This window comes from Columba livia, chromosome 2, assembly GCF_036013475.1.
Source record: "Columba livia isolate bColLiv1 breed racing homer chromosome 2, bColLiv1.pat.W.v2, whole genome shotgun sequence".
NCBI lineage: Eukaryota > Metazoa > Chordata > Aves > Columbiformes > Columbidae > Columba > Columba livia.
Genome location: NC_088603.1, coordinates 143671939 through 143690435, shown reverse-complemented (window position 1 = coordinate 143690435; position 18497 = coordinate 143671939).

The following is an 18497-nucleotide window of genomic DNA, read 5'->3' as shown; positions in this document are numbered from 1 at the left end:
GCAAAAGTAGGTGCTCACCTAACAGCGCGTGTCTTTTGAAATGTTAAATTAAATGTACATTAAAATATTTGGAAATTTCTGTTTTTAAAGCTTCGTAGGAGAGAAAAGCAATTATTTTCCACGTAAGGGCTAAACAGAGCAGAACCCACTCTCTGACACATGGAACCCACTGGGCACGCAGGCCCTGCTCTGACACCACAAGGTCGGTGGAAGCCTCTCGCTGGACCTCACGGGACTTTGGGTGAGGGACCTGGCCATAAATGATGGTGAAACATGACAACACACAGTGACATCAGGCAGCCCTGGCACTCCTTCACCGCTGCCCCCAAAGTGAGACTGGAACAAATGTGTGACAAAGGCACAGAATGAGCCAGTAAAAAAAATCATGAGCCTCAGATGTTTAGAGTGTGACATCTGCTTCTGGCTCAAGCGATTCTTCTGCTGAATTCAGTTGCCTTTCCTCCAAGACACCCAAGAGCAGATAACCTTAATTTACCATTTCCCATTTCCAATATCGCTTATCTTAAATACAAGCAGAAATTATTTGGCACACAATGGGAAGACAACTACTTAAAAATCAAAACTAAGCAAAATCTATTTACAGCTTTGTAATTACCCTGTGAATCATGAATAACTAGGCTAATGTTCCCAGTGTCAGGCATTCAAAATCATGAATCAGGCCTTGAAAATAACCACTTAGCTTTAAGAACTCAGACCTTTAAAAATAACAAAAGACGGATTTTTTTAAAAATTAATTTCTCTACATTTTGGCATTTATACTTCTGCAATCTTTAGAACTGGAAGCTTACATCTTTAAAATGCAGCTGAGAGTCTCCCTTGTTCACTTGACGCCAGGGAATGGGGCTTTAAAGAAACAACCAACAATTCTGAGTCCAGCAATAAATTCCCACAACTGGTTTGTGTTTTCACTGCTCCACATGGGCAGGTTAAACAGGTATCAAGCATAGATTCTCATATTAGAAACAGGTTGCACTGAAATGGCTCAGTGTTTTGGTGTTTCAGCGTATGAGTTTCACATACATAATTCTGCTGTCATCCAGAGATGGGATAATGAAGTGTCTGTTGAAATCATCAGGAATCTTTCAGTGTGTCTCAGGGCTTTGCATCATTCATACCTTCTGATTGAATGTAGTATTTAAAAATTAATAAAAAACCCCATTAAATATGTTTTGCACTTTGCTACAAAACTGGAGAACTGCAAAATTTACAGAAGATTTGTAAATCAACACCAATCCACACTGCACAGTGCAGCCCTCCCTTGCTTCCTTTGTCAATGGTAAATTCACTGAGGCAGGCAAAGCTGCCTGTGCCTTTCTGTTCACAGTGTCCAGCACTGAGATCTGATGGGGTGTCTTTGCCCACTGCTTTCCATTTGCGCTCACCTCTGTACTTCAAGGCTGCAGCAGACAATAAAAGCAGAAGTGACAAAATACTGCAAGTGTGCATATTCTCACTTCATTTCTAGCCTACCTGGAAGCAGAGGTACCAGGGACTTTGCAAACTCTTATAGGACTTCCAACAGCCCTAAACCATCCAGATTAGATAAGCTGCAGATAAACATTTGAACACTGTGATGTTTATCTATATGAAATCAAACCTTTTGAAGTTCATTTGTCCCTTTCTTTAACTACTATTATCTGTTGCTTTGAGATCCTGTATCCATCCCTATCAAAGTTATGTAAACTCCCTGTGACGCCCATAAACAGTCCCTCTGTCATTTGTAAAAATGCTGTCTTTCATCAAATACATTTATGACTTCAGCACTGGATGCGTACAGTATTTTACTGGCTTTTTCTCAGAAATACACATTTATTTTATCATCTGATACCTAAAATAACTCCTGCAAATAAATAAAGAAAAAATGTGTGTACCACAGAAAAAAATAATACCATACAAAAGCTTTAGCTATGCCAAGATTGCTTAATTCTGATTAGCAATGACCATTAAGCAATCATTTATGGATTTACTGTGAGTGTTCATAGATACTAATGGGTTTTAGAATTCCTTGGGAATCCTCAAAGGTCAAAGGAAGAAAATGAACTATGAAGTGATAAAAAATGTATTAGGTGACTAATGGACAGGTTGTATATAGAACGGTTCCAGCAGAAAACGTTGAATTTTACCGCTCAGATTTAAGCAGAAGTAAATCTCAAGAGTAGTGGCCCTTCCCCACTGAAGTAACTAATGAAGAGAAAATTAAAATGCTTCATGGGGAGGCATTACATGGTGTGCTTTTCCCTGTCACTAGGAATAACTAGGATTTGGCAAGGTCACTCACATGACCTCTTTAGAGAGGTAGCTTCTTGCTCTTTATTTAGCTTCAAGTTTTTAACCATACGTTTACATTCTGAATGTTTTTGCGCTCTTGCATTCTATGCAATTCAAGACTCGAAGCTTTCCCCATTTAATGAATTTATCTTCATACCCCTTAGATTAATAGTTTGGCTCTGCACAGCAGGAAAGGGAGTAGGAAAAGCTGGAAGGGACTCAGATCCCTTGCTGTAGGCATGACCTTGGTGTCTAAGCTCAGGTTTGTGTGCCTGCCCCAGCACTGCAACCCTGCCTTGCGCACCATGGGGAGCCCTGCACCTCCACGGCAAACCCAGCTCCCGGGGCCCTCCGGCGAGACTAAAACCACTGCAGGCACTTCGACCCACACAAACTCATTTTGCACAGTCAGATACGCTCAAAAATTTCTGTCAGGGTGAATTCGTCTCAGCAGACCTCAGGCCAGATCAGATACCGTGTGCTGGGGCTGCCGGGAGCCGGTGCCAGCTCCAGCACGGCCTTGTCTTCCCATGGCTGGCCCAGAGCCAGCAGCCAGCACACAGCCTGCGCAAACACTACGGCCCCTGCTCTGGCTAATTTGACAGAAATGCAGGCCTGGTCCACAGCAGATTTGTACGGGTGAGTGAGTCAGTGTGCACAGAGATGTTATTAATGACTGTGGAGCTGTGTGTGGAGCGAACATCCAGCTTGCAAGTGGACCACAGAGTTTACTCAGCCCTTCTCCTGGCTGAAGTCACCTCGACCATGAAGTATTCTTCCCGGTACCATCACTCAAAGAGTGATGACAAATCCAAAGGGCTTTTTTGGAGGCAATTTTAGAGTGTTTTTGCATAGTGAACAGCAGTTTCACTGTGCAGGGAAATAGATTTGGATTCTTGTTAGAAATACTTTCATTCAGAGCAGAAGAAAGCAATCAGAAGTAAATACAACCTGCAATGTGATATATGCCTGTTACCCACATGGGTTCTGAGGGTTGATACCACACTACATACCTTTAAAGTTATGTTATTAAAATGAAGTAACTCCATTCCCGTTTTTCAAGAACTGATTCAATCAGGTGGATAAATACAGGCTTAACTTTTACCTTGTCAGCAAAGTTACTAATCTGAGTAAGTGTCCACATATGAGAAAAACTAGGTTTTTTATTGTTCATAATTGGTCGTTTTCTGCAAAAAACACTGCTTTCCTGGGTTTGAGTAGTTTTTAAACTTAAATTACATACATACAGGGCTTTTTGAAAAGATGGACCCAATTTGAAATCACTGTAACTCTAAATTGGGTCCAGCTTTTTGAAACACCTTGCATATATAGGGAAAGGAGGGGGAGAGGGGAGAGGGGAGAGGTGAGAAGGAGAAAGGAGAAAGGAGAAAGAAAGAAAGGAGAAAGAAAGGAGAAAGGAGAAGAGAGCTGTTGACATCAACTTTCGCAAACCAGCTATGCTGATTTTGGAGGCTGTATGCACAGGAGCAGAGGAAGCATGCAGTGCTGCCAGCTTCCAGCTTCCCCCTTCCCCTTACTTGTCCTCTCCAGCCCAGTAGTTAATAACATGCACATGGGTTGTGAGAGATCAAATTTCCTGTCCTCCTGTTGCCTGATTCAGCACCGGGGTTGAGGAGAGGTCTCCCACTCTCCATGTGGGTGTCCTACCTACCAGACTAGAAGGTACACAGAGGAGGAGCTTCTCTTCTCAGCCTTTTCCTTTCCAAGCCACTTTCACATTGCCTGTGTGTAAGGCAAAAGAAGAAAAAGCCGTGGTAGGTGGTTACTGAGGAGGGAGCCAAGACAGTCAGCATACTGAACAACTACAGAAATGCTGAGTTATTTATGCAAAGGACAATATCTTCGTCTAGAAGGATTATGATAACCAGCCCATAAAACCTTGTGGCGCACTATCAAGTCCTAGTCCTAGAAAACAGAGGAGAAGCCCTTAGCTAAGCATGGTAAATACCGAGACATATATGGGAAGATTACCTCTTACCATCATTATGAATGCAATCTTTTGAGTTTATTAATTGTGCCTAAAACTTATGTGAATGTATTTACTCAATGAGCAAAATGAACTGTTACAATGCTATTGAAAAAAAATAAATGAATAGTGAGTTACTAGATTTTTTTTTTTTTTTTTAATAACAATTTATATAAGGAAGAAGGAACTGGCAAAGTGAATGGATCCAATGGACCAGAACAACTGGGGATTTACCATGGATAACATTGTAGGTCTAAGTACTTTTGCAGGAGAAAGATCATGCTAGAGGAGCCAGTTTGCTAGACTTCAGTATATGCAGGGTAAGGGAAATCTTTGACCAGTTCTGTTAGTTAAAGTAAGAGGCAAGATGTTTGTTTTCTTTAATCTCAATCAAGAGCTATTAATAAAATATCACTGAAAATGGCCCAAGGAGTCAGTGAGCTACTGGATGTTCGCATCTGGAAGGAGAATAGAGTGTAACTGATCAATGGTCATCTCCATCAAGATGTATTTAGCTGGGATTTTTCCCTTCCAAATCATTTTGTCTGAAGCTAGTCAAAGTTGAAAGGAGTACAGATATCTGTAAGGATAATCTTTAAGGTGTGTGTACTGTTTTCACAGCTATTAGATCAAAGCCCTTTACTGAACTATTTTATTATCAGACTTATAAATCAGCCTCAGTTCATTCTACAAACATTAGTGCTGCCATCAATTACATGCATTTAGGACTAATGGTTTTACAGGAATGTTAATAGTACAACATTATTTCCTGAAAACCAGCACAGAAGACTATTAAAAGGCTACTAATTGCTACGTGTAACATGCAGAATTATTTGTTTCTGGTTTTAAACAATCAGTGAGTTGGCATGTAACTACATTTCTAACCAATTAAACTGCATGGATATCAAATCTAGTGAAAGCAAAATCATTTATAAGCTATCTTTGTCCAGCTTTCCTTCATAGGTGTAGTCTGAGTAGATCACAGACATAGTTGTTCCTTCCTTTTAAAGCCCCTGCGGTCTTGGTACAGCAATTCAGACACTGCCACCATCCCTGCAGAGTGGTGGCTGGGGCAGACACCATCCCCAAGCAGAGGACGTTTCACCAAGCGGGAACGAATGTGTGTTTTCAGCCTGTTTGCTCAGGTAGCAGTGATGGGTGCTGTACTGAGACCTGAACAAAGTATGAATAGCACAAGCAGATGCTTGAGGAGTGGGTGGTTTATGGGAGAGGAACTTCCCTGGGCAGGGTGTGAATCCCGCTGCAGCTGACCTTGGGGCTCTGGCTCATCCCATACCTCAGAAATTATGAAGCACCTCCTATGTTTAGTCAGGCACCTCCCATTTCACTATCCAGCCCCCTGTGAATGCGGTAGACCTCCTCTCCAGACGCACACGTTTAGATCCAGGGGTACATAATACAAATTGCTAAACATTATGTTTCCCCTTTTGTGCTGAAATTGACTGTCCATCCCATCCAGACCTACCCTTTGCCCATACCGTTATACTATGTAATAAAACAATCAAGGCTCAGTATGTGAACGTGACATGAATTCATCTTATCTCCTTTCCCTTTCTAACTGTGTCATGAACCTGAGATCTCTATTCACTAGTTTAAGAGGCTGTTTACACATAAGAGGGGGAAGGAAAGACAGATCCTTTGAAGCACAGGGAACTACACCAATTTCCACCAGCTGAGGAGATGATCCAAAGAGATCTGTCAAGCAATCTTTAATTAACTACTATCTGCAGTGCAAAGCAAACTTTAGATCTCAAAGTCTGAGAACTTTTCAGCTTCGTCAGATATTTATGATTACCTCAAAAGTCTAAAAAGTAGGAATAGAAAATATCCAAGAAAAATCATAGTTACATTTCATAACCCATCCCTAGAATACAGCCTCTAGCCTTGTTAAGCGATGGATATACACTGTTTCACTCACAGGTCTTAGTAAACCATACTGCCTAAAGGAATTTCAGTAAGTTGTAGGTACCATTTTACAGCTGAACCTTTATGTCAATCCTTCATTCCAGAATGGTTCAACATTGCAGTGACCTTCACATCCCCCTTCAGATTGAATCTGTTACCCTCAGTGAGTATAAAGGCTATAAAGAAGCACCTGATCATAAAATCCACTTGGAATGCTTTCTTAAACCTCCACCAATTATCCATTAAAGATTCTGCTTTTTACAGGCTTACTGTCCTAATGAAAACTGAATAATAGTATATTTTTTAAAACTTTTTCTAGTTGCCTGGAGAAAGGTCTTGACAACTTGAAATAATCATTGACTGATGTGACTAAATAAAATCATCTGTGTACTTCTATGGATAATAAGAGACATTAACTACTGCTTTATAAGGAAGGATCTGATCTAAAAGAAAATATGTGGATGGCCTGACAATCTCGTCCCTAGATCAGCGACCAATCAGCCTTGGAAAAGAAATATAATTTATATGATATTGATAATATTGAAAAAATATATTTCATTCAGAGGAGACTGAGATGCATCAGGATTTGCTCTTTGGCAGGAAACCTTTTAATTTGCAAGGAGCTCTTGCACTGTACAGAAAAACACACCAGGAGCAGCTGCAGCAGTTTTCAGTGAGTCACCCTGCAAAAGCCAAACTAGCCAGGAGCTGCCAGGCTTAAATTAGCCCAAGACCATGAGGACAAAACAGCAGCTCAGGGGGAGATTTTAATGAAGTACTGTGTCTTTCCTTTAAATAACAAAATATGGGTATTTTTTTCCTTTGTCATTTCCCCTTGCTTCTCTCCCCTCAAAGTAAAGTGAGAACTAATCTCCCTGCTCTTAAAGAAGAGCTCTTTGACTTCACTTGATTCTGCAGTTATCACCTCCAAGCTATTTAACCTGCAGTTATTTCCCTCCCAGAGACTGTGGGCAGCTCTGTTTGCAGTCACTGTCTGGAGCTTTTTTCCAATTCTGTTGTAAACGGCTTTAAGTGCAGCGTCTGCCCTTGCTGCCCTCCATACTGCAGCATGGTGCTCTGCAATGACCTGCCTGGCAGAGATCTCTGACCTTACCCTCTTGCCTCATCCTCTTTAACACATCTGAAACTCTCACATAATTGACCATGATCCTTTTCTCATAATGTTGGCTGCTTCTACACAACCCTTTGGTACAACTTCTCTCCCCAGAGGCAGGTTCCTTCCCTGCTGCCTGCTCCCATGTGCAGGAGCGATGTAGACCATACTCCCTGTCTGACTGTAAGTCATTGCCCCTTGTTCATCCCTCATCTGGGGACCTTCTCCTCAAAGTTTGCTCTCAAGTAGTTTCAAATGGGCAATGAAAGTGCTTGTAACTAACTATGAAGAATGACAAGACAAATCACACAACCCTTGGCTGCAACTTCTTCCCCGATCATCTCACACACCTAGCTGTTTCACTGTGCTTAATGCATTAATTTATCTACTAATAAGTTACTCTTTGTCATGGAAATTCATGTCAAGTTTTGTAAAAGAGATCGCATTTTGAAAACTACATCACTTTGTAGTACACAGGCCTTTACACCTCACTCTTTGCAATTGTTAACCAAAAAGGGCAATATTCATGTAAAGCATCTCTGCAGGCATCATATCATGCTCACATTTCATGGCTTACAAAGTTCCTACGAATCGGACAACTCAAGAATTAGCTATGGCTACTAGTTTCAGAAAAGAAATGATTAAAAAAGTCAGCTTGAGGAGTTTAAATAGGTCTTAAAGACGGTCACACCACAGAGAGAAGAGGACAAATTCTGCTTTAATCCTAAGCTAAATACCTAAAACCAAAGCTGAAATTCACGACACATTCCTTCAGCTACTGCATGTCCCAGGAGGCACTGAAATGTTATAAGTTCTTCTGTTTTCACAGGGTCAAAGGCTTGCTGGGAGGTGGCTGCACAGTCCTGCTGAGGGGCAGCCAGACCCCCTGCTCACCCCGGGGTGCACCAGGACCTGCAGACCAGGAGAGGCCAGGCCTGTCACCTGCCAGCCAGCCTCCCCCTGCTTACTTAATTGTCTTGTCCCACCAACGAAAGAGAGCAAGAGAAAGCACTCCCTGCATGAGGGTGTGGGAGAGCAGAGCTCCACTCATACCTGTAAACGTGAACCAGAGCCAGCAAAAGGAGCAGCCATATTTTGAAAGAAGGGAATGGTCACAGACAGATTTCCAAATGACTTGCTGGCACTGACTTTCCAAGTGGAGTGGAATGCCCTGTGCAGGAGAGAGATTAGTCTTCACACTGCAGGGCGAAGTGAGTGATCTGGGACGGATCCTTGCCCTGAGTATATTCCACTCACAGGGAGAGGGGTCTGCTCAAGGCAATGCCATCAGCTTCGTAGATGCCTGTCCTTGTTCTGTGTTTCAGAGGAGAACCTATGGATTTGATTTGGGGATGGTATTATGATTTGGAGATGCTATTATAGTCCTGTGGCTCTGGGATCCTTAGTGGAGATTAGAGCAAAAATAATTAAATTCAAAAGGATTACAGAATCCATGCAGAGCCAAATACCTTCTTTAGCCAGGGCATCCGAACAGTACTCAGAGTTTGCTTGTCCAAGTCACTATTATAGCTAACAAAAATTGATATATTTTTGGTCTAGAAGCTTTAAAAGGAAAGTTGACAGCTGAGAGACAAAATATATTAATTCTGAGACTAGTTTTTGGCAGGAATGGAAAGACTACTGAGATTGCCTGAAAAGTCTGTGGAAGTTCGGCGCTGTCCTAGCAACCATGAGAATGACATTAAAGAGAGCAGACACAGACTCTGTCCAGACCACAAACACCACATGTATCAATCCCCAGGTCCACTGGGCTCTTTTAAAACAGCTGACATTATTTTCCAGCTTTTAAAATTATCCCAGCTTTTCTGAGCTGACATAAATCTAGACAATGAGCTAAGCCTGGAGACAGGAGAAACATATCCAGCTCTTCAATTCCCTGCTGATTGTCGTGATGGGACTTGAACTGGCAAGAGGTTTGAAGTGAAGCTGGTCCAGACTTTTTGTGAAGCCAGCATACCAGAAGACCTCCAATCCCTAGAGCATCTTTTTATTACAGAACAAAATAATGAACAAAACATTAAATTCAGTAAATAAGAGAAAACTCAGAATGTCTGGATGTGACCGATCAAGCAAAAGGCTTTAAGGCAAAGCTTGTTGGTGTCCTTGCAGGATGCAGCATGTCCTCCAGTCCTGCACCTTGGAGGTCTCCTGAGCCACACAGGCACTTGTCATCCCCACTGATGCCCACAGCTCCTTTTGTTCAGGAGCCTCTGGGACCTTTACTGTGCTGCAGACATGCTTATTGCCCCCCACTGATCCTCTAACCCCCAGCTGCAGGCCTCCTGTGCAACCCTTCCAGCAGATTCCTGGGGGCAGCTAGCAGCAGAGACTCCTGACCCTGTCCTGGCCATTTTCCCTGGTGGCATGGCTGTCAGGACAAAACAGTAGCTCACATATGCTCCCACGTTAAGAGACCTCTTGCTTTGCTCCTGGCTGATTCAGGGCTGCTGGGCTGAAGCGGGATGATGTGCATGAGGGTTTAGCTTTCTCTGCTTTACCAATTTCTGCTTCTTGTCCAAGCTGCTTGCATAGCTGTGAAATAGCTTGGGAGGGGAGATGGAAAAACAGCGTCGCTGGAACTCCTGGTACCTGCAGCCCCTGGGCCCTGCAGCATTTGCTCCTGGTACACTGTGCCCCCACCACAGCTTCCCCGGCAGGCAGAGAGACAGGGCCAACAGGCAGGGATGGGTTGCTGGTGATTCCTGCCTGGCCATGGTGTTCCCTCTCTGGGCTGTGATCCATGCTGCCTACAGCAGCAAATGGGGAGAACTCAGGTTTCCCAGCACTAAACCTCAAATCCCCAATCTAACACGTACTAAATATAACAGAAAAAGCAGTGGAGAAGCCCATAAACTAATCCTCATCCCTCAGAAAAAAATTACTGGGCGATATCCATCTCTTCTGGAGACCCACAGAGTGAAGAAAAGTATTCTTGAAACATTTCCTTTCTTCCACCAGGAAAACAGTAAGGAAGGAGAGGAGCTCTGTACCTTTTATATGCAATTGTAGAGCTTTGGTGTTCTCACCCTGAAATCAAGAGAGAACATTAAATCCATCTTCTGATTTTGTTTGTATTAGTCATAGTCAGATGAAGGTGGAGGAGGCAAAGGAGAGAAAAAAAAAAAAAAAAAAAGAAAGGCAGAACTGGCTTTAATCTGAGCAGGGAAACTGTTGGTGGAATATAAAAGTCACTGTGGTCCAAGCTTTATGCTAATGACTGTTTAGTAAGTTGATAAAAAGTGGAGCAGAATGGGGAGGAAACACAGAAAAAGAGAAGTCCCAGTGTATGAGGTTAAATAGGAAACTCTAGGCTATGTCCCGCCAAGTAGACACAGATTTGCATGCCAGAGCCCCACGTCCCGGGAGATGTGATGTCCATGTGCTGCAGTGGCTGGGACATGAGAGAAAGACTATGTGAGTGGGAGAGAATTAGATGTGCTCAAACAACACCTGAGTGGGCAACAGGAGAGTGCAGAGGAGAAAGGAGATGCCCAGTTTGGGATACAAGAGGTATCATGGAGCCTGGCACAGCACACGCCAGGTACTGCTGGCAACGGAAGCTCAAACAGCTCCCAAATGGGATTTTAATGAAGTAAATCTTGACCTTTGGATCTGAAGCATCCACTGTGGTGGTTACTTTAGCTGTGAGGGTGCAGAAAGATGCCATCTCCAGGCATAGCTCCAGTTCACCTCAGATGGGTCTCTGTGAAAAGATCTGTAAGAGAAAACCAGCCCTGTCATCCTGGCTGAGTGCTGCTGGAGGCTTATGTCCCATACCCCAGCTTACAGCTCTGTGCTCTTCTGTCAGATAGCGACGACTGAGGAAGAAAAATAGAATGTATTCCTCTGGCCTCCATGTGCCTGTACACTGCATTGAGCAACCTTGATTCAGCTCCTGAGAGTTTTTTAATACAGATGGTGAAGAAGCCAGAATTGAATTAAATCCACTGTAACTAGTAAAAACACTTCAATAATAACGTCTAGCGACGTTAACGAATGACTGAAGAGTATGTGTTCTGGAAGACATCTCGGTATTACCTGAAGGAGGATTAGTTCATTCCACAGTTCACACACATCAATCATTTGGCTCCTTGTGGATCCTTTAGCAAAGTAATTTTCATGACACTTGATTTCTACTTTCTATATGATCTTGTTTTCACAACAGAATACTTAATTACTTCCAGACATAATCCAGAGCAATCCCCTAAAATAGGGGATTTCAAAGATGTTTAAAAGCTTCATACTGTTTTTAAATATAAAAGGTCCAGGAAAAATATATAGCAAGTATTCATCATGTCATTTGGATTCAATTTGGTACACTGGGCTTTCACAGCACAGCTCAGAGCTGTCTGAAGCCACCATCCTTCCTAATACTTGAACAGGAATGAGACCATGCTGCTCCAGGGGGAAACTCAGTATTGACTGAGGAAGCCAATGTCTTTCAGAGGAAGACAACCTACATGTTTCATATTATCACAGCAAAGAGATGCAGATTCATTTCATCCTTACCTCTTATTGATTCTACATCAAAATCAGATGGTTTTGCATATAATTCAGTGGACTCTGGAGAGGTGGGTGCCACAATCAAACCCTTCAGCTACAAGGGTCATATAGAATTATAGAATATTTTGAGTCGGAAGAGACCTTCAAAGGTTATCTAGTCCAACCCCCCTGCAATGAGCAGGGACATCTTCAACTAGATCAGGTTGCTCAGACCCCCATCTAGCCTGGCCTTGAATGTCTCCAGGAATGGGGCATCTACCACCTCTCTGGGGAACCTGTGCCAGTTTTTCATTACTCTCATTACAAAAAATTTCTTCCTTAAGGAGGGTTGGTTCTAGATCTAACAATGACAGTGTGAGAGTTTCACTTACGGACTGCAGCTTCATCTTCAGAATAGGTCACCATTCATGATGGCCTATATATGCTATGGCCTAAACCTTGTACAAACACATAGACACAAAATATACCAGTATGGAGAGCAGAGGCTGAATATCAGATCTTATTCCTGCGTTTTCCTTGGAATGTTCTTATGGTAAAAACGAGAATATTAGTTAAAACATTTGTAGTTTATGCACTGCCATTACTGTCACATCAAAGCTATAATTCTGCTAAGATGACATGCAGTGACGAATTAATTAACTTCTGCTATGTGAAGAACTGGAAATCACATCTGTGAAGGATGTTTATGATGCAGAGAAAGATTTGAGGAGTTTGGGACCAATTATGACACCCTAATCATGAAATTTAAGAAAGGACCAGCTCAGTCATTTTCCACAGGCTCAGCTGTGTACCTCCTTCTTGAACATGCGCAGGGCAGTGAGCGGGCACCACAAGCAAAGGGAGCGGCAGAGGCAAACACGAAGGAGCAAGAGTTAGCGGAGCTTTGACTTAGCATGCCCAAAGCTTCAGCCAGTGCAGCTGAGAGGGTGGGAGAAGATAATGAACTGACCCAGAGAAATAGGTGGTGGCAACCTTGTTCTTCCCCCCAGGAGCAACAGGGAGCAGGAACAGAACTGTGGCTTTCATTGGCAATTTGATCTTTGCTGTGTTCCCGAGGCTGTGAGACCATGCCCTGCCCCTCACCTTAGTGTGGATTGCAAAGTCATTGCTAAAGGAGATAACCAGCTGTAGGTCTTTCAGAGACCCTGAATTTAATCCCCCCAGTGAGAGCATTCAGTTATGTATTTAGAAAGGAAAAACGTTTCTACACGGTATAAATCCTTGCTTGATAATCCCAAAGCTAATGGGGAAGGCATTCAGTAGTAAACTACAGTCTTTGGACAAAGACGTCTGTAACCAGACCGGAGCTCTATGATTAAACTCAAATTCACAGATTGGTTACATGCAGCTAATTTTATTCACTGAGAATACATGACCCCCCCTAAGCGGATGTTTAAATTAAATAAGAATATTGATGACAAATGTTCAAAATGTAAGACAGATGCCTGCAACTTTTGGCATGAAATTTTGAACTGCCAAGAGGTTTGGGAATACTACTTTGGGGTCATCAGGAATTTGGATATCCAAAATGTTCCCCAGCTGCTGATCTCTTCAGAGGCTGCTATTCTTGGTCTTGGAAAAATATGAAATCAGTGCAGTAAGTGGTACCATATACATTGCCGGGCTGGCAGAATGCGTAAGGAATTGAAGAAACTTTCTCCTTTTTCTAGAACAATTGCACTAGAGAGAAGGCTGTCCCTCTGAGTTTGGGTTTAAAAACAGTATAATTAATAAAAAAAAAAAAAATCCCTGGTTCTTTAACAAATTGATGTTTCAACTGTCTGGATCTGGTCTTTCTCACTGTTTCTGAGCCTGGGTATGACTCTGGGAGTTCAGTTGTGTCTTGTGTTGTTGTTTCCCATGGGTGTATACATACCTTGTCTGCTACAGTCAACGTCACCACTGCACTGTTGTGGTCTGCCAATTGCTGCTCTGTTGGTACCTGCGTAATGCTCTTTCTCTGGTAAATAAACAGAATAAAAACAGAAAGATAAGAAGATGAAGGTTTAGTGTTTACCACACAACAGACATGAGGTAGAAATCCCCAGGGTGTGAGTGGGGGTCTGATCTGACACCCAGGAATTTAAGGGAAAGAATCTCATGTTATTTGAATTAGCACGACGCTAGATTCATTATTGTAATCCTATAGATAAAGAAGACACACTTTGCATGGATCAGACATCAGGACAATATTGGGAATAGACTCTATGTTTCCTGACTCTGCTCCTAACCACCAGACAATACAGTTTTTCCGCTGCTGAGTCCCATAGGTTCTTCACTGAGGGATTTGATGGGAGCTCCAGATTTTGCTTAACCATGCCAAGTTGCCATAGGTGGGGCCTTCAATCACAACCCAACATGAACCGCTGCTTGCCTAACTGACCTGGGAAAAACTTGCTTCAGTTTGTGGAGCTATGTGATCTGGCTACACTAGAGCTAGGAATTCTAGAGGAACATTGAGGTGTTTGAAGTCTCATTTTCCTGCCAACAGTAAGGACAATTTATCCACTCATAACTGTTTCATAGCTAGATTGATAACTGGGAACAAAAAAGGTGTGTGTTAATAATACTTTGTTTTTCCTAAGGTTGTATGAATACAGCCTAGAATTACAGAAAAAAACAAAACAAAACAAAACAAAACCAAAACAAAAAACACCACACATGAAACAACAACAACAACAACAACAACAACAACAAAACCAAAACCAAACCCAAACTAAACCAAATAAAAAAAAAACAGCTATAACTTTGCATTAAATTTTGACCCAAAAAAAAATTTAAAAGGCAAAATGCCTCTTCTCTAAACTACTAGGAAGTTTAGTTTTCCACAATGGCTACCAGCGGCTTTCTCAGCAATTCATTTTAATATTGCACACTTTCTGGCAGTAAAAAGGAGAGAGCAACTGATATAATTAAGTCTGCAAAACAACCTCTAAACTGAAATGTGTCTCCCGACAGAACAAGCATAGGATTGTTCATTACAGTGCTCTCCAGGAATAACAAAAACAATTCCCAAAAATGCATTATTAATGGACATTCCCAGAATTAATGATAAAACAAACCAGATGTTCTCTTACATTTGCCTCATAAATGTGAAGTCAATATGCCAAACTGAAACCCCATCTTTGGAAAGCTATAGGCTACTTATGAAGACACTTTAACTGTATTGCCCTTTACTACAACAGACAAAATGCCTTATCTATAGTCTAAGACAATCCAATTATGATTTTATAACTATTAATGAAAAAAAGGACCCTGTCCAAGAGAAAAAGTAGGTGAAATGTATGATTTTACACAGCTTACATTTACTACAGAGCTGTCAATTTCAAATTAGATACATTTTATAAAACAGAAAAATACAATATTCTGACATGAAGAACACTCCAGTCACAGTCACAACTCCCTACTATAACAAATCTGCTTAAAATATGGCTTAAGATTAAAAAACCCTTTCCCAAAAAAAAGTTTTAGCTGTATTACTAGTTAATAGTTTGATATTTATCCTTTACAAAATATGCTTACTCACATGGAATGGATTTTATTCCCCTGAGTAAAGGTCGCAAAAGTCCACTGAACTTGATAGAAAGCAAACACAACTGATAAAGAAAAGTACAAAGTAAATTATACATATGCTAATACCTTAATGTAATAATACCAAACATGGTGGGCCATCTGGTGTAAATCATCATAGCTCTGATGAAGTCAGTGGACCTGGAGCAATTTGAATCAGCTGAGGACTTGGACTGGTGTACAATATTTCTTAAGAGATTTTTTTTCAGAAAACCATTATTAAGAAAAATTTCTTTTGAAAAGCTACAAGTGTGTGCTAGGAGTAAAGAGAGAACAGTAATCCAGCACATGGGCTGATACAAATTTAGTACAAGATTTTCAAGCAAACATTAGGTTCTTATTTTGTATAAATATTTGAGTCTAACTGCTGTTATTTTTAATCGTTGAACAGTGAGTTGTTGGTTTTGTTTTGTTTTGTTTTGTTTTCATTACTAACACTTCCAGCTGCCAAATGACATCAGAAGCAGCTTTTATGCTGAAGGATGCTGTAACGACAGGCTCTGCTGCAATACCGTGTTTAGAGAGATGCAGAGTCAATGCCAAAGGACAAGGAAAAAGTAATTTTTCACTTCATGAATTTCATTAACCTGACATAGGTTGTTGGGTTTTTTTTCAGAATCATCATTCTAATCTCTGTGATGATAACCAGATATTGCCAAGGTCTTATACAAAGATTCAGAGACTTTTGAAATCCTTCAGGCCTCTTGCAAAGCAGCAATGCTATGAGGTGTCACCCGCCCTCCTGCTCCACCTGGCTGGGGCACTGTGCCCTCTGCACTGATACCCAGGTACCCAGTCTAAGTAACAACACAGACTCTTCTTATCATTTTTGCTCCTCCACTTGTCAAGTTCATGACATGAACCTCTAGCTCAAGCCTTTCGTCACTCCTGGATTACACCGTTGTACTCTACCAGAGGAGAACAGTCTTCCTGACCTTGCAGGACCTGGTGTGACCATCTCCATAAGCTCCACTTTGCGGGTCTTGGAGAGCTGAACAGTTTTGAGGTCCAGGACAGCTCAAACACATGCTTTTCTCTGTGGGCTGAACACTGCACTGCCCACCTTGGAGTCTCAGCACAAGGAGGGTCCAGATACACCGTATTTCCTTCCCAGACCACAGACAACTTTCCTGCCAGCAGAGCCAGTGCGAAAAAGGCGCAGGTCCATGCTGGGGTCTTACGCTGGTAATGGTCCGACATGCTGTCAGAATGCATGCCTGGGCCTAGACAGGGAGATATCCCATGTTATGTCCCATGTAGTGGTGGTATATTGCTCCTCAGACACCCAGTCTCTCTGCTGCAGGCTGGGGTAGGCTGCTGGACAAATGGTGACTTCAGGAACAGGAGCTTCTGCTGACTGACCTCCCTTCAAACCTGGGGCTGGAGTCAGCTGGCAACCTGTCAGTTGTGGGATGCAGCTGTGGAGGAGCCACATGCTGAGCTTCTGCCCTGCTTCCTCAGTCACAAGGCCCATAATAAGTGCTGGGCACGCTGGATTTCCCAAAATACTGACTAGGTGAGGCTGAGACACCTTTGGGGCTCCCTGAACCCCTTGCAATGCTGCTTTTAGAGATAACAGAAAAATCAGCTCCAAGAATTCACTTGTGGTGATGATGAGGTCCTCTTGACTCACATCTTCCCAAGCTCTCTTAAGGTCACGGACTCCACTGCTCCCAAGTGAATCACACACAGCAGCTCTCCTGACAGGCAGGACATCTTCATCCTTCCTCTCCTGAACACCACAGGGTGCTGTAGATACTCATCACAAACACACACATGGCTTTACTCCGGGAGTGGGAATGAGGGTGGGAAAATACTCTGCCTGGAGCATGTTAGTGTCTGTGTTTCCAACAGGTGCTCAGAGACTGAAGATAGGAACATGGGAAAAGCTGGTAAACAGAACAGAACAATTAGAAGTATTTCCCACCTTGGGTGGTATATTTAGGATCAGTCAGGAAAAACAGAAAGCAGACGTGGAGGCACTTGTTAGTAGTTACATATATACACATTAAATGAATATATTCAATAATATATCAATTTAAGTAAAAGAAAGAAGTAATAAAATCTTGTTTCTCATTTTGACAGCTACTACTTACTGTTTGGTCATAAAGGGTGGAAGGACCTGTGACAGTCATCTTGTCCAAACTCTTCCTCAAAGCAGGAATCATGCAACGAGTAATGTCCTTCATGGTTAGGGATGGTGGATATTTAAAGCAAATTAATAAAATAATACTGGAAGGGTGCACCCTTCAGTTCTACAGAGGGCTACAGGAAAATAATTTGATATCGATATTGCAAACTAGTCCATGTAATTTCTGTTAATCACCTGTTTTTCAGTGATTTTACATTTCACTTCTCATTTGTTAGCAATCATCATGGAAAATACGTTCAAATAGTGTTTGGGGAAGGCTGTTTGCAGAAAACACAAGGCAATCAGTTTTCACTAGCCTAACAGGGCAAATTAGCAGAAAGCACATTTCTATATCTAATGGAGGAACACAGCTGGAAAACAGAAATTTAGCCCATGCTTAACCAAGAGCTGGAAACTAAGCCTTCAAATTTGACATTAAATTATAACAAAGTGAAAGAAAACTTCAATATTTGAGAGCTATTCATAGGAGTCAAAAAGAAATTGAGCAATGAATACTTACAAGGAGGGTGAGTGACTACCTATAAGGAAAGTGAGAAACAAAGGCGACATATTTATCAACCCTTGGAGGTAATACACTGCAGTCATAAAACAGCCCCAGTGAGTGTAGTAGGTTATTTACACAAATTTGCTGAAATCAGTTTATCAAGATCTCTCACTATTTGGGTAGCACAACCCCAAGAGAGTAATTGTCTTCAGATGACTTTGAAGACAATACTACTGGATTTGTCTCTCCTGCTGCACATCTTGAGTACTGATTTTGAAAAGCCCTTAGTCTTACTTGCATTATACTATAATTCAGGGAGGCTTCAAAAATGTTTTTTCAAAATGTTTTTTCAAAAAATGTTCCTACTGGAACCAAGAACATACAGTGCTTTGCAACTGACTCTACAATAATCACAAAATCACAGAATCACAGAATGTCAGAGATTGGAAGA